Below are 17684 nucleotides of genomic sequence, written 5' to 3' on the forward strand. Positions count from 1 at the left end.
TTTCATGTGTTGTGTGGTTTTATTCAACCCTCAGAGGCTGAGTGTGATGTAATGTTTAAGAATGTGAAAATATACATTTACATACTAATGAAGATATATACTGTCACCCATATAGTCTAATATAGTATCATTGCCATTTACACCTCCACTCACATAGTCTAGTTCCTATACAGTATTGTTACCATTTACACCTCCACTCACAGTACAGTCGAAGTCGTTACTAACATTATGTCTTTGTTAATCAATCAAAAATTCTAACCAATAACACAGTCCCTCATAAAGTTCGTGTTTATTGGGACAGTTATGTAATGTAAATATGGTATATTTGCCAGCACAGGATGCTACTTATACACTGTTTACCTCACTATAGCAGTTGGGGTTCACTGGATGAACAACTGTTTGAGGGACTGACCAGACGTGGTTTAGTTAGAAACCGCATTGACATCCAGACTGTCGCCCATATTGTAGCACGACAGGTGTGTGATTTGGGTCAAAAAAAGTAAACTCAAAAACTACTGGGCAGATTAGTCTGAAATATTTTGGGAACATTCTTAGGGGTGTGTAGATTAACCACTCAGGAAATGAACACATACCTAGCATGGAGCAGGATGTGGATAAACATTTTTATATACTGTAGTTGTGGTACAACTCCATTGGTGCAATTTTAATTTTGTTTTCATTATACAAGTATTGCAACAGTTAGCCAAGGTTGCAATTAAGTGTTGTCATTACTTGACTCATAATGCTTACACATTATCGAACTATGAAAAAATGTAATCGTTTTTTGATGTGCTTGGATGGATTTCCTTACTATATTATACTTGTAATATCACATATATAACATACATTATGTACAATTAAATAATTAATTACGTGTTGAGGAGACAGGTTTGAGTGATTCAGTTTTCTCAGAACAGGTGAGGTGTTACAGGAAATGAAATTGCTTGTAACTGAAGACAATTTTTTTCAATTTTACATATCTGTATTTGTGTTTTACTCAGAAAGTCGTTAACTTCAGCCATAGATCAACATCTCACATTTTATTTGTTTGGCATAATATAGTTAAAATTTCTCTGTATTTTGTCTAGTTTGTTTATGACAACGAAGTGCGCGCGTACACACACACACACACACACACATGGTATTAAATGATACTCAGCGACATCATTTGTTTCCAACAAAAGGTTTTTCTAATATTAATTATCGAAAATTACTATATTGAAGTACTCCACCTGAACTGTTGTTATTCATTTCTTTTTAGCGAATCATATCTAATATATATATATATATATTTAGTAACTGAAGATAAGGTCATGACATAGACGTAATTACCACATCGTATATGTACAGTAATGGTTGATTTTCTGCATTCTGTCATCAGTCATGTGATCACCATTGCACGCGTCACATTTGTAAACATTCACGTTTCCCAATTTTCTGCATTCTGTCGTCAGTTAGGCGATCACCATTGCACGCGTCACCTTGGTAAACATTCACGTTTCCCAATATTCGATCTGCGTGTTTCCTTGTGGTTGGATACTATTTCACAACCTACCCGATGCCAAGTATAACTTGAAAGACCAGCATATACTTCTCACTGACTGGTTTAGTTCTGTCTGCATATGGTCTGATGTAGAGTTTGTTGCGCTTCGAATTCTGAGATGGAATTAATATGTTTACCATCATAGTAGAGATCCACCAAACATTCTAGACGATATGCCTGTCTTCATTACGCATCCTCAATTATATATGAATCATGCATGCGAGACAACGTTATGAGGCAACTACAAGATGCCGGGCGGAGTTTTCAATAAGAAGATCGACGCAATGGCAAATGTCGAAATGATTCTGTGTTTCAACTGAGTGTGTTGAAGGTTGAATCTATAAGAAGTGATACTGCACGGAAATAATAGCTGCAGCAATTTAATAGACGTTACAAGCAAATGACGAGTTCTCAATGTTTACATGACTATTAATTTATACTGTATCCTCAACATTTGAAGTGTTAATTGTCTTCCGACAGTGGTACTTTGACAGTCCTGGACTCGATGGATCGATCACCTACTAAATAAGTCTCCGACATGTTAAAACAACCGAGTGTTATTTTAGGAAGTGCCAGTACTGATGTGAAAGCAGATGAAGACCTCGTAAAGCAGTTAAGTGATATAATAGACCGTTTAAAGGTGAAGCAAAGTCAAAATCTGCAAGCTAAAGAAGATCTTGAGCGGTTTTCCGAAACACTCAAGAAAATTGTTGATGGCGAGAAACGAAAGGTGAATCAACACGTTATTGAAATAATTGAGGATTTCTCACGCCAGGTACGGGATAGCGGGAAACGAGTGACAGATAGGCTAGAAAGCGAGTATGCTAATGTACAGACAAATTTAAATCACCAACTCAAAGATTTGGAAAGCTATGAGAAAGAAGTTATTGAAGTGGTGGCTAAGCTACAACTGCTGTCCAAGCAGGTATCAAACAGACCAAGAGAAGGATATGACATAAAATTCAAGCCCTTTGATTTCCAGAAAAAGAAAATAATTTGTGAATTATTTCGTGACGAAGTCTTCTCTGAAGATACACCAGAGTCAATTGAAAGTAAGTATAACGACACGTTGCCTCCAGAAGAAAAACAAAGCCTTGCCAGATCGTCACATTTTGGTGTTGAAGAAGAAACCTTAACCCATGGCCAACCACTAGCTTGTAGACCCAGGTCCGCTGTAAACCGTAAAGTAAGTGTTGAAGATCAACTCAAAAGAGAAGGGTCAATGGGCGAGTCTTCAGAATCACGGGAGAGCTTGAGCGGGACAAAAATGTCGGAGAAAAAATACAAGCGTCTGTATAGATTTGGAAAAAATGGATCGGAAGCAGGAGACTTCGGAGAAATATGGGGAATAGCTTTGAACAGAAGAACTAACACTCTAGTCATTTGTGATTCTGGGAATAACAGACTTCAACTATCCACCATTCAAGGACAACACCAACGCATTATTGAGTTCAGTAATTTCCCCAAACCATGCTGTCCATATTTTGTGACAGTTTCAGAAGATGATAGTATATTTTTCACAGATGTGAATAACTGCCAGGTTGTTGTTTGTAATGATACTGGTAACCTTTTGAGATATTTTGGCGAGGGTAAGATAAAAAGACCGTGGGGCATTGCAGTTAGGGACAACACACACAAGGTTTATGTTGTTGATAATGAAGCTCATTGTATCCATGTATTCTCAGATGCAGGTGTTTTTATGATGTCCCTTGGTAAGAAGGGTAGGGGGAAGGGTCAATTTAGATCGCCCAGAGATGTTTGCATCGATAGTAACGGAAATGTCATCGTATCAGACACAGGAAATCATCGTATTCAGGTGTTAGATGATGGTGGTAAGTTCTTATTTACTGTCACCAAACATGGGTTTGCAGCTGGCCAAACAGGTGTAGCTGTTGATAACGTCAACAATATTTACGTGTGCAATCGAGTCAGTAATGCCGTAAAGAAGTATAATCCGCATGGTGAAAGTGTTTGTCGTATTGATAAAAGGAAGGACAGGTTGAACATGCCTACGGCAGTCTGTGTTACTAGTGATGGGCATGTCATTGTGACTGATTGTGAAGCGAGATGCATTGTGGTATTCATCCACTAAGCATTATGATACAAGACAGTTACAATAATACATTCACTCCTGACTGGAGTTATTGTCTGAAGAATTCGAAATTTTCGGACTTATATTTTCGATTTTATTTTAACCAGGAATATTTCCACCTATATGTATATACTGACGATTATGCAGAATGTTTTAAAAGTTTTATTTGTGGATGTTTTGAGTTAATACTCTAAATGCAACTGGTACATTGCTTTCATTAAATATAACGACAACATTCACTAAAAATTTGTCAGTTACTTATAAAAAAGACACTGTATCTCTTTAATAGTGGTCAATATTATCTGTAGGTAGTGTAGCGTGAAAGTTTAAAATCTTGAGTGAAAACTTGGTTTTGAATCTGACACCATGCTAAAAGTGTACTAGTTGTAACTTGGGTATCATTTTTCAATCAGACAACCACAATATATTCGCTGAAAACGGTTAAAATAACAATAGGACTTTGTACATGTAAATCATGATCAGTGCTTAATTTTTTTTCTTTGTTTTGGTCTGTTATTATTTTTTTTATATCTCATATGTACATATTACTGTATATCCTTGGGCCGCAAACCTGACTAGTTTGAACAAACTATTTTTATGGTCCACCCAGACGTTTAAAGTTATTTTTTATATATATATTTTTTCTCATTGCCGATGTGTTTACTTGATTATTTCATTTTCCTCACTTGATATGTAGATTTAGTTTTCTTTTCGACCTCTGGCAAATACATAATTAATAATACTATTATCCATGAGGAGTACAGAACAGGTTGAAATTGTGATCGCCGTTGAGGGTGCGTGCTGACTTTTGGGTGTGGACCCAAAAAATAAATTTTGATTTGATTTATTGTGTATACAGCTACACAAAAATATTTTCACCCATATATGATTCAATAATGTTCACTGTGTACAATATTACAAGTTACAAGAATATTTTCTGAAAAAAAGTCCCAGTTGGCTGTTATGCGATGAATACAAATGATGGTATGCAATTTTGACCATTTAGATAGAAAGCTGTGTATTGATACGAAATGTAGATTGGGTAAAAAAGAAAGAATACCAGTAGTTATCAAAACGGTTGAAATTATTGTCTAACTCATGAACCCACCCCAAAATTAATCAATTAATTATTAATTTCTTTATCCACTTATTATGCCACATTACATGAAAAGTTTTAGTTCAACTTAATGATAATGAAAGATTAATTCTGAAATCAATTTTATCCACCATTAATTTTCCGACATTTAACCTTGGAATTCTGCTTATTTTTCCTTTGGTACTTGCAAACTGTTAAGTATTATATGATGTTGGCAGAATGATTGTTGTTCTGAGCCATATTCTTCGCGAATTCATTTGTTAATTGCTTCATTGATATGTTATGTTTTAATTTGCAGTCAACCGATACGAGTGTTGGCCGGTAATGCTAATTGCATATAAATTTTGAAAGGAATTGTCAATCGAGAAGAATTAATCATATAGTACTAACATTTTAACAGTTTGCTGAATAAAATAAGATGTTAACCTCACTGTTGTAGTGTACATCTGATCTATCTATCTGACAGTCTGTCTGTCTGTCTGTCTGTCTGTCTGTCTGTCTGTCTGTCTGAAGTAATATTTAAACCATTTATGAAAGAAACAGAGACAAGAACAAATATATATATGTACCACAGGCTAACGAAACTGACATGTGTTGAAACTGTTTGTCATGATTTGACAAGTGTCCTGGTTGGAGAGGTACGAGCAGGTTGAACAGTATACTCGAACCTGTGCATCATTTCCATGCCGACATTTTTTTTTCTAGCAGCAGTGGTCCATCTTTTTTTTCCCATCACCCACTCATATCCGGATTTTTTTTTCAAGCAAATCCATTTGGCATCTTTTTTTCCCCCGAAATCTTCCAAGCCCCCCCCCCCCAGGATATTAAATGGTCCACCCCTAATATGTAATAATACGTAATAATATAACACAACACAACACAACACAACACAACACAACGCAACGCAACGCAACGTAACGTAACGTAACGTAACAAAACATAACATAACATAACATAACATAATATAATATAATATAATATAATATAATATAATATAACTATACTATACTATACTATGCTATACTATATAACATAACATAACATAACATAACATAACATAACAACATAACATAACATAACATAACATAACATAACATAACATAACATAACATAACATAACATAACATAACATAACATAACATAACATAACATAATGTAATACACTTGTCTGGTTTAAATGTTCTATTTTAATTGTTACCAATTAGAGTATATCTACTGCAGGACTACATAATTAGGACCGGCTATTTGATTTCGAATAACTTTGTGGTCATGGTAAAGCTTGGCCCCATGCTGAGATGTATTGCATTTCTATCGCTATCATCCAGTGGGATAAAAATAGTAATTACAGTTAATGAGTTATTCAAACGACGAGAATATATCTATATAATACAAATGCAATGTTGTAACTTGATATTTATTAGATCTATTCAAATGGGCTCGGAAAATTTTACTTTTGTAGACCAGTTGAGAAAAAATGATCATATCTTGTCATACAGCTAAACAGAAAATTTAAAGAGCTAGTGTAATATATATTATATGGTTTTAAAATGGCGTCTTTCTACGTGTCTGTATAGACCATTATATTGTACGGGTCTATATATATAGACCATGTATATATAGCACTCGAACGTGTGCAGATGACTCGCATAAGCCGCCAGTGATGTGGTTGTTTGTAATATATTTTCTCCATTGCTTTGTTGGTGATGGCTCCCTGACTGGCGAACCGCTGCATTGTTTGCAATTTATTAACCGAATCAATGAACGCAGTCGAGTGAGTTTTTCATATTTGACAGGTAAGATATTTGTCTATAATGATATCGGCGAAACATGAGTGAAGTTTCACCGCAAGCGAGAGGGAAGTATACGGCCATGCCGCAGGCAAGACGTATTCCAAGATTTCCAACCGTGCGTGCATATCGCACTGGGTAATCCGTGTACACTCTTAGATCACACCATGACACAGGGTATGTAGTACAGATAAAACTTGCCACTGATTCGAATGGGGTCGCTTAAATTTTGAATAAAATAGCAACGGAAAGTGTTTTAGCATATATTGGCAGTGTATAATAACGTTAACATGTGTAATAGTATATAATTTGCGCCTGGGTTTAGAGCTACCGTACGTAGTAGCCCGTAGAGCTTCGTAGATACGTTTCTCTAGGTATAATATTCATAGGTAAATATAATCCCCTCGTTGAAAATGACAAAACGTTGACCTTGCCTTTGCTAACCAAATGCTACGATCAAAGAAAAACGCTTGTCCTACCCAATGAAAAACATGTATAATTTCATATTTTGAGAAGTTATTTATAAATCTCGTTCCAAAAGACACGTAATTTCACGTTTCTCTTTGTTTACTAGTGCAGTGTCAGTAAACGAACGTTACCTTTTTTTTCACGAAATTGCTGTGGTCATTTGTTCCTGACTAGTTCATCCATGCAGTGACCCAATCGACAATGGGAGTATCTGGAAAAAACCCACAAACAAATCTTCATTGATGTTAGTTAAGTCACTCTGTTATCTGAAATGATGGCGAATTTATGCAAATGAAAAATGGATCTGGGATATGTGTTAATATAATAGGTACACACATTTGATTAATTGTGTGGGTTACTGTTAGTCTATCTGCTAGACCTTGGATGTTCTTCCGATACAATACGACACAGGACCGAACATCGCTATCGAGGATGGAATCGGGCAAGCCCTCACTGCGAACTTTGTTCGCTTATAGTATCAAAAGAAAGCCCGAACGTCTAGCAGCAAGACTAGGTTACTGTATGATATGTATCATTTAGGAGGTTGATGAATGGTAGTGCAAAACCATTTTTTTGTGTTATCAATGTTTTATAGTAATAGTAGCAATTTGGTCATTTTACTTCAGTTACATCATTTGTGACTGTGTTTCCATGTCAGACAAAGTTCAAGTCATTGCCACAAAAGATAATTCATTATAAGCTGGGACTTTAACTTTTGATCCAATATTGGTTCTCCTCAGACAGCACAAGGCAGATTACAGACGCACTCTCTATATTATCAATATCTGCTATAGACCAATAAGGAGATAGCTTGGATCTGGTGGCAGTTTTGATATCAAATTTTCTTCGGTTCAGTGGTGTGAATTTTCATTTTTATCAAGCACTAGGGTACTCATAATTAACATGAGGGATAGCACCCTTGTTACTTTGTTTGGCAAAAAACTGCTTGACAGGTATCCATAGTGTTTTGTTGCTTCTGTACTATAGCCATAATCGACCCGTACCAGTTTTAACCTGTGCATAGCAAGTTATATAGTATGATACATGAATCAGGGAGACTAAATTTAGACACTAAGAACAACTGCACAGTATGTGAATACACAGCTCCTGTTGAACCATGTGCAGTACAACAAAATGTGTCTGTTCAATGGGTAGCACCATAGTTTGGTCAAAAGGTTACTCCAAAGTAACAACCTTGGTCCTTATTATAGTCATAGATTCATGGGTGAATTCAGTGTGATTAAAATCTGATGTAGTGTACACTTTGTAATTTGAGTAGCCAACCAGAATCCATCTTACAATTTAACAATCAAAGTCTCAAAATTGAAAGTATGAGAACGACCAAACACTCTGTGATCTGTCCTTGAGCTCTTTTTGAACAGAGCGCCCTGAAGTACTGTACTTGTATGTTTTGGTGTACTTCGCTTTTTCATTGGTTGGGTGAATTCACTCAGCACTCTCATTTTTTATTTACTAGCCCGGTGTTAATTTGATTTTAATGTTGTAAAGATGGTATAGCTTTGCAGGATACTCATGATATGCATAAAGACAAACTATATATATATATAGAAATGCATATGGAACTAATAAATCAGTCCGTATAAATAGCTGTTAAATCCGACGTTACGAATTAATATTCTTTTTCAAAGGAAAAATCGGTGAGACACAGAAATGTTAGGTCAAAACCCGAACATTTCTAAATATAATGGAACAAAATACATACATATATATATGTATGTATGTCTGTCTGTCTGTCTGTCTGTCTGTCTGTCCGTCTGTCTGTCCGTCCGTATGTATGTATGTATGTATGTATGTATGTATGTATGTATGTGTGCATATATGTATATATGTATATAATTATACCCCGTGAGGTCACATGTAAAGGTCAGCTCAAGAATTCTTTCTGATTTACTAGCCTGCTGTTGATTTGATGTTAATGAAGGGCTGGTGGAGGCATTTTACCATTTCAGTTACTAGCACATGCTGATGAGGTGTTACACTGTTAGTTCCAACCCTGTGCTAGCACAGCTACAGTGCTAACTGTAGAAGGTGTGACTCCATTTACAATGTATGTCATCTATCACTCTATTTGTACAGAATTGTTCAGATATTGTACCGAGCTACATATATGTCTTTTTAGGGTATTTTGCCTGTAAGTGCAAGCAGTATGCAGTGTTGTATATACATGTACTTGGTGTTGATACTAAGTACTGTTATTGTACAATGTATGACTGACATCAAAGCGGGCTGCTCATTTCTGACCCTTGACCTCTGACCTTGTACCCAGACAAGTTCTTTACATCTATGATGTACCCCTATTTTAATCACCCAAAAGCCAAGTTAATATATAGTATTACAATGTGGTATCATGGTAGTAGTGCCAGTACAGTTGACATCTCTTATCATACAATTGATAAATCATGTAAATGGTAGATGGTCTTAATGATAGTTACAGTACTACTAGATTTGCTTGACTACGTGAGTGCACGTACGGTTTTGAAGAGTTTACGGTTAACAATGATAAGTTTACAACTTGTTGACAGTCCAATTTTTACTATCTCTTTCAGATGCTGCAAAATTTCAGCTTGTTGAATGTTTCTTCCAAAATGATATGGTGATAATAGTGACTCAATAATGGAACCGAGTATGTACCAAGAAAGTGTACCCCATCACAACGCCAAAATGAATGAGGCGAAATTTCACTGCAGCTACTGCCCATACACAGCAACAAATGTGACATTTCTAGAAAATCATCTGGAGAGCCACAAGGGAGAGAAAGTGTTCCAATGCCGTTTTTGTAACTATATTACGAAACATTGTGGAAATCGTATAGTCCATGAACGACGCATGCATTTGAACAAGAAGCCATACAAATGTAAATACTGTAACTACGCAACTGTTCAGTCTTCGACTTTACACAAACATGTGTCTGTTCATCATAGCGAAATGTGTAAATTCAAATGTACACATTGTAAGTTTTCGTGTGATGATGAGAAACGATACAGTAGACATCTCTCTAAACACAGTACAGATATGTTCACCGCTGGATTGAGTGACATTAATACAGTAAGTCAGGACCAAAGTTATCCACAGAGTGGTCCATCACATGGAGACGATGCAAGATATGATGAAAATGATACTCAGCAAGATATTAAAACTGAGGATCTGTGCATCGAGGAGAATGATGATACCATAGAGGCAGGAAGTGATGTAGAGCTCAAAGAACAGAGTGAGGAGGGAGAAGAAGAAAAAGCAGCAACAAACAAAGAATCTCAAAGTGATACGGCATCACCACCAAATACAAACTCTAATACAATAGCTAATTCCACACCCACACCCATGCCCATGCACCGGCAATTGAGACCTCGAAAAAGTGAGCCAAAAAGAAAGATGGACAAGATGTACAAATGTAGGTACTGTGAATACAGTACAGGGTATGCTACCAATCGTCTAATTCACGAACGACGTCATCTCGGCAAAAAACCCTACAAGTGTAAATATTGCGATTATGCAGCCACACAATCAACTACACTGAAAGTCCATATGAGGCAAAGGCATGCGCAGGCGTTTGAAAAGTACCACTGTAATCTTTGTAAATTCCAGTGCGTTCTAGAAGATGTGTTCATGCGGCATTTGAGAGATTCTCACTCTGATACGGCAATGGTTGTGGACCCAAATGTAACACCTCCGGAAGATATAAGCTCGATAAGGCACAGTCCACACACAGTGTCTGACACACAAACGGCCAATAGCAGACCAGATGTAAACACCAATACCCAAAATATCCAAATGACAAGCACGCCGATACATCAGAATCATTTCCGAACAATGGAGTCAGCTGTTCCTGTAAGCGATTACTTTGCAGATTTTAATTGTTTTCTCAATCAGGCTCGTCAGGAAACAAACCAAGAATATAGAGCAATGCAACAAAGTGAAGGCAAAAATTCCACAGGCGAGTCAGCTGGGAATGTGATGTACATGGCGCAAACAGGGGGCGCTGTTCCAACTAACGCAGATGGTAGTGCACAAAGTAATATGCATACAGTTAGAGATGGTGCTAACAATGAAGTGTATCCACTCTCAGTGCATGAAAGTCAAAACTATAGAAATGTACATCCTAACCTACAGTCATCATCGTCAACAGCCAATGATGTGTCAGGAGCAATTAAAAGTACAGGAACACAGACTTTGCTTTCTCTTCAAGGTGGAGACACCATGACTGCCAGGAAAGGACCATTTGTCTGCAAACATTGTGGTATAATTTTTCCAGACACTGTTCTTTACACAATCCACAGAGGCTTCCATGGGTACGACAAACCATTCAAGTGCAATATGTGTGGCTACGATTGTGGAGATAAATATGAATTTGCCTCGCATTCTCACAGCTGCATGCCATAGTCATGTGATTATCATGTGATGCACTTGAACCTCATTCCAAATAGGCTAAGCTAGAGTCATGTGATCCACATGTGATGAATTATATCATGTACACATGACAGATGCTGTAGCCGTATGATTCATGTTGTAAATTTTCACTTCTTCCTGTGGATACATACTAAAGTCATGTGATGTACATACAAATAGTCATCTCTTTACATGGCATTATGTAATCGTTATGTAATTCATAAGTAATATAATGACATCTCACTTCTGCACATGCTGTAGTCATGTGATCCATGTATCATACATTGTCATATCTTCCCATTGGCACATGCTCATCATGTGATGTGCATGTGATATCCAATGTAGTAATTTAGACAGGTGATAAATTTGCATCTCTTCCCTTATGATAAGCACATGCATGTGATGTGCATGTGATCATCTCATTACGCAAAAGTATGCAATTTGAGTCATGTTTGCTTTGTGATAAATATACATCTTTTTTGGGACAAACTATGACAAATTTCATGAAAGTAACTTGATATATTTATAATGTCACATGACATTCCATGCAAGTCACATGATAGATTTACATCTCCTTCACGAAGAACTAAATTTTGTATACCAAATGTGATGCAATGGAGATAAATTTGCATACTTGCATTCAGTTGTTTGCCATGTGATAAATATGCATCTCAACAGTCACATGATAATATTACATCTCATTCTCAAGTGATGCACATGTGATTAATTAGCATCACATGCACTAAAATGTTGTCATGTGATGCACATGTGATAAATTTGCATCTCAAAAGTCACATGACAATATTACATCTCATTCACTTAAAAATATGTGATGCACATGATGAATTAGCATCTCATGCACTAAAGTGTGGTGTGTCATGTGATACACGTGATAAATTAGCATCTCATGCACTAAAGTGTGGTGTGTCATGTGATACACGTGATAAATTAGCATCTCGTGCACTAAAGTGTGGTGTGTCATGTGATACACATGTGATAAATTTGCATCTCATTCACTAAAAGCACAATAATTGATGCACATGATGAATTTGCATTTCGTTCACTACAGTGTGACATGACGTGATACACATAAATTTGCATCGCATTGCTGTCATATCATGTGATCAACATATTGATAATACATATACAACTCTCTGTGAATTGCATAAAATCTTCGATAAATCGTGTTTGACATTTTACAACTTAAATATGATATATTGCAACTTGGAGTAAATAAGACAACATTTTATTTCAATTTCATTTGAACTCAAAATGGATACAACTCTGATTTTTTTTCCCTTTAATTTTCATACAAATAAATAAGATTCAATAGAATGTAGGATATTCATTCCAAGTAAGCTTTTCAAATCATCCAGAAATATTAATTCCATGAAAAGTTAGTGTACAGTTTTAATGATTACTTTATGTTTAATAGACTATTAATTAGTAAAGTCTGTAGTTTTCAGCAAATATGGGGTGTATTCATTGTGAAAATGTTTTTGTTAGGACGGTTTTCAAGTTGATGTAGTGTTGAGTTTGTATATTTAGTTATTTATGTACTATGCAGTTCTTGCTGCAAATAATGTGTACACGTTTTCTAAGCTTTTGAGCTGGGAAATAGAGAATCCTAAGAAGTAGGCATACCTTTATGAACCAAAAGTGAATTTTGTTTTTGAGTTCTTGATTTCAACTCTGCAGCAAGTCATGCAGACTTTTAGTAAATCTTTGCATTAAGTGACAGTCAGTATGAGGGCGACGAATTTATATATAAGTAGTAGTACGTAGTCTTGATTTATGTGTACAGAACTTTTAGCCAAACAACAAAAAAGAAGTTTAAGGCCAGAAAAAAGAAAAGAATTGTTTCTGGTCAGGACAGTTTGTCTAAAATGGTGCGACGGCACGATTTTTGAATTTTTTTGATTCTAATTCTCAACAAACCTGTCACTCAGTCTTCTATTTATGGCAGTTACTGTTCTTTTTATATGGTACTTTAGAGCAAGTGTGTATGTGGGGCAGATGTCATTTGCTTGTTCATGATTGGCTCTGCAGTTGTCTTCACTGAAGTGGGGGGGGGGGGTTATTTTTGTGTTTCCCCATGGATCTGCAGACTGCATGGGTTGGACAAAACGCACAAAAAAGACATGTGGGTATTTAAGTGATGCGCGAGCTGATCACAAACAATTCTCTCTTTTTTTGCCTAATGAGACTTGTCTTTTTGTTTTTGTAGTATTTTGTACATGATAGAAAGTCTGATAACTTTCAAAAATCCAAAATATTTTAGTATTTCCATCAATATGATGTCTAACTTTTTATGGCTTTGATATGCACTTGTTCAAACTATGATAACTCAATCATATACAGTCATGATATTTGAAGGCTTTGTCTGAGCTTTACACATCATGTGACGTGCACTGTTGAAGGATAGTGATTTGATTTGGCTATAATTATTCATATTGCATACTTGTACACACTGTTCAAATATGGAATTAGTATGCTGATGTCCAAATATGGATTGCCATGATGTCCAAATATGGCATTTGTGTACTGATGTCCAAATATAATATTGGAGTGATGTCCAAATATGGCATTTGTGTACTGATGTCCAAATATGGTATTGGAGTGATGTCCAAATATGGTATTAGTGTTCTGATGTCCAAATAAAGCATTGGGGGGGGGGATGTCCAAATATGGCATTTGTGTACTGATGTCCAAATATGGTATTGGAGTGATGTCCAAATATGGCATTAGTGTTCTGACTGAATCAGTAATGGGAACAGAGCTATGGACAATGTCATACTGATTGTGATCATCAACCAGAACAGACCCTGTTGATCTTTTTACTAAATTGAACTGAATTTAAAACGTTACTTTGTAAATCATTTGATATGCCAATCTCCAGGTGCTCAAGCTAATGTAAGATATTTTGAAGCAGACATAAGTATCAAATATCAGCCTGTCACAAGTTCAAAATCTTAAAACATAATTTTCAAGCTCTGTTTCCAAGTTCCTTAGTTTTAATGTGTACAAGTATTTCCTAAAAAAAAAGAAAGAAAATTTACAAAATATGTAAATATAAATATTTGTTGCCAAGTTGTGTGTTTTTTATGTTTTAGTAAATGAATGCCAAAAATAGTAGCTTCATCAATTCAAGTTAGTCTGTCACATGTTCAAAATCTTGAAATGTAAATTTCAAAGTCTGTGATCAAATTGTTCTTTGTTTTAATGGGTACTTCTTGAAATGAAGGAAAATTACAAAATCTTGAAATTCGTTTCCAGGTTCTACCTTTTTGAATTATGCATTCTATAAAAAAAAGAAAGAGATGACAAACTTGAAATATATTATTTTTCAAGATCTGCCTCAAAGATATTCTTTTTAATATGGCCAGTATTTCCTAACAAAAAATTAGGATATAGCAAAAATCATAGTCTGTAAACGCCATGTTAGGGTGCCCTCACACATCAGCCAATCCATTTTGGTGGATGTGTTCATAAAAACTGTTTGCAATGAGTTAGCTGAACTGTCCATGGTGCTGGTTCTATGCTAGCTCTGGTGTATGATGAGAGTTAGTGTTGGTACAGCTAAGTGCCATGGACAGGTTAGCTAACAGATCGCAAATTTTCCTGAACTCGCACGCCCAGTGATTGCTGATAGCATGACGTAAATGTCATATCTTACAGGCAACAAAGATCATTGTCATGTTGTTTTGGGTTCGATCCTGTAGGGTTAGTTCAAAAGTAAGCTCACTTGTGATGAAAAAAATCACCCTCGTTTAAGAGTAGGCTAACTTGATGTGATTAAATAACTTATTTTTTTTACGTTTATGTGATTTGTTACATATTGATCAATGCACATGCCATGATGTTCCATATGTCAAATTTTCTGCAAAGATTTAAATGAGAGAAATTTTACTGTCCTTTTTTGATTGTCACAAATTGTGTTGTTTTTCTATTGTACATCAAGAAGACATCTCTGTGAAACTTGAAAATGAAATGAGTTTTGTTTTCTGTTACAATATAAAAGGGAATGATGCTGTGTGAATTCACGTTGTTTAATAAAAACTTGTGTTAATTTCATTAATTTTCACGTATCAATATGAAACTGGAATTGGTGGGAACTTAGATGGAAGTGATGTGTGAGACTTGCAAGGCAACTTTTTGTTGGACAATCAGTTAACATTATACTGTCAATGGCAATGCAATGCAAGACTTATTTGTCACTTTCATTTAAAGGGGCACAGGCTGAGTTCAGACGGTTTTAACTTTGGTTAGTAATACAAAATACTTTTACATAAAACCATGGCTAAACTAATCAAGTATAGTGTTTACAACGATTCATGTAGCCATGACGTGTCACTTTTTACCAACCATCCAACAAATGCGTTGTTCGTGTAATGACAGGGCTTTCCTCAGATTTGTTGATACGTACCAACAATTATGTCATCAAGTCTTTCATATATTATATCTAAATACCAGGATTGAGTTATACCAGTATCAAGTAATGAATGAGTGTGCTTCAGTAAGTAGAATACAATATGTAACACTTCGTAGGCAACAAAAATTGTGTCCAAAAACTGCCTAAACTCAGCGTGTGCCCCTTTAAGTTTGGATCAAACACCAACTCTGTACTTATATATATATGTGAATGAAACAAGCATTTTATTTTATTTAACATCTAAGGTTTTAGTAAATATTGTGAATTCACAAGATATCCTTTCCCTCTAAAGTCCAAATAGCTGTAGCTAAAATGATTTTGTTTCATAATTTTGTTCTTAATTTTTTATTGATTTATGTTGCTATTCTCATTGTTAAAAGTATGAATGATCATGCAGTTGATCCAACCTTATCAGCATACATTGAATTTATGAAGTGTTGACAAACAATTACATGGTTAACTTATTCACACTGTTTATATATGGACATCAAGCCAGTGTACGCAATAATGCCAGTCACTTGTAGACAAGTAATTTAGCTAATTAGAGGGATTGAACCATGCCTAATTCAGGTTTTGGTGTATATGTCAATTGGCAGAATTTAATAATGAAAAATTACAGCTCAGCTCAAACAGTCAAAAAATTCTAACTTACCTCAACTTTCATTTTTTTTGTATTACCTTTACATTATACTTGCACGTGTTGTTTACCAAAGTTTTGTCAAAATATTTGTCAACAGCATTTATTTTAGCTGTAGTGTTTTGTGCTGAAAAGTACAGTTGTTGACCAAGTCTTATTTGTAGGAAATTTTGCTCAGATTTTCATTAACGATTCAAGAAAATTAAAAAAAAAACTAGGAAATCTTTCTTATCAGAATTTTGCTGAATCGAAATAATAATGAACATGACAAAAGTATGTTACAAAAACAAAAACAAAAACAAACAAAAACCTCTGACATAACAATGGGAGACTGTGATAGGGCATTTGTAAAAATTTGAAATTAATCTCTTCAATCACAGTTCCTCTCAGTAGAACAAACTACATAGTTGCCTTGTAATGTCATACAAGACTTTATTAATCTTAACTCTACTGCCCCTTTGTATTTATTTATTTCTCTCTCTACTTTTCAATTCCAACATATAGAACTGTACAACTGCCATTATTACATAAAAAATATTATAAACTTTTGATGTCTGTGTTTGTCTTTTCTTGTGTTGTATCACTGTTAACACCACTCCAGGAAATGAAGGCATTTTCAGAATAACATCTCTAATTGTCAAAGCATCCCAGCTAGACAATGTCATTCCAAAAACGATAGTAATAAGTAAAGGGTTGTTAGAGGGCGCAATTTGTGTCTAGCGCTCATGTGGGGGGAGAGAGAGAGCAGCTAACTCGCATGTTCTACTTTGAGCTCGTTATTTACATATGGGGTTATTTCTGACAAATCAACCAAATGATAATAATGATATCTCGACTGATCAGAAAAAAATACTTGTTTAATATCATTTGGAGGATGGGGTGGGGATAATGGTGTGCGTCATGTGCCATGCCGTGTACATTTCATGAAATTATATACCGGCATGATGACAAGCTAAGAGATACATTTATGTACAAAGTTTATAATTAATTTCTATGTATACGTGTGTACGTGCACGTGTGCTTGTGTGTATCTTGTTTACTTTTTCGGTAGGGTTATCGACCTCTTTTTCTTTTACCCAAAATTAGGAAACTTCAAATGAACATCATAAAAATATTTTTACTTCTAAGTAAAAAACGTATGTATACTATTTTGATTAAAAGTAGCATAATTAAGTGTGCAATGTTATGAGCAACTGTAAAATTTGGTTTACACAGCGGTGTCACT

Source organism: Glandiceps talaboti, chromosome 20, assembly GCF_964340395.1.
Source record: "Glandiceps talaboti chromosome 20, keGlaTala1.1, whole genome shotgun sequence".
NCBI lineage: Eukaryota > Metazoa > Hemichordata > Enteropneusta > Spengelidae > Glandiceps > Glandiceps talaboti.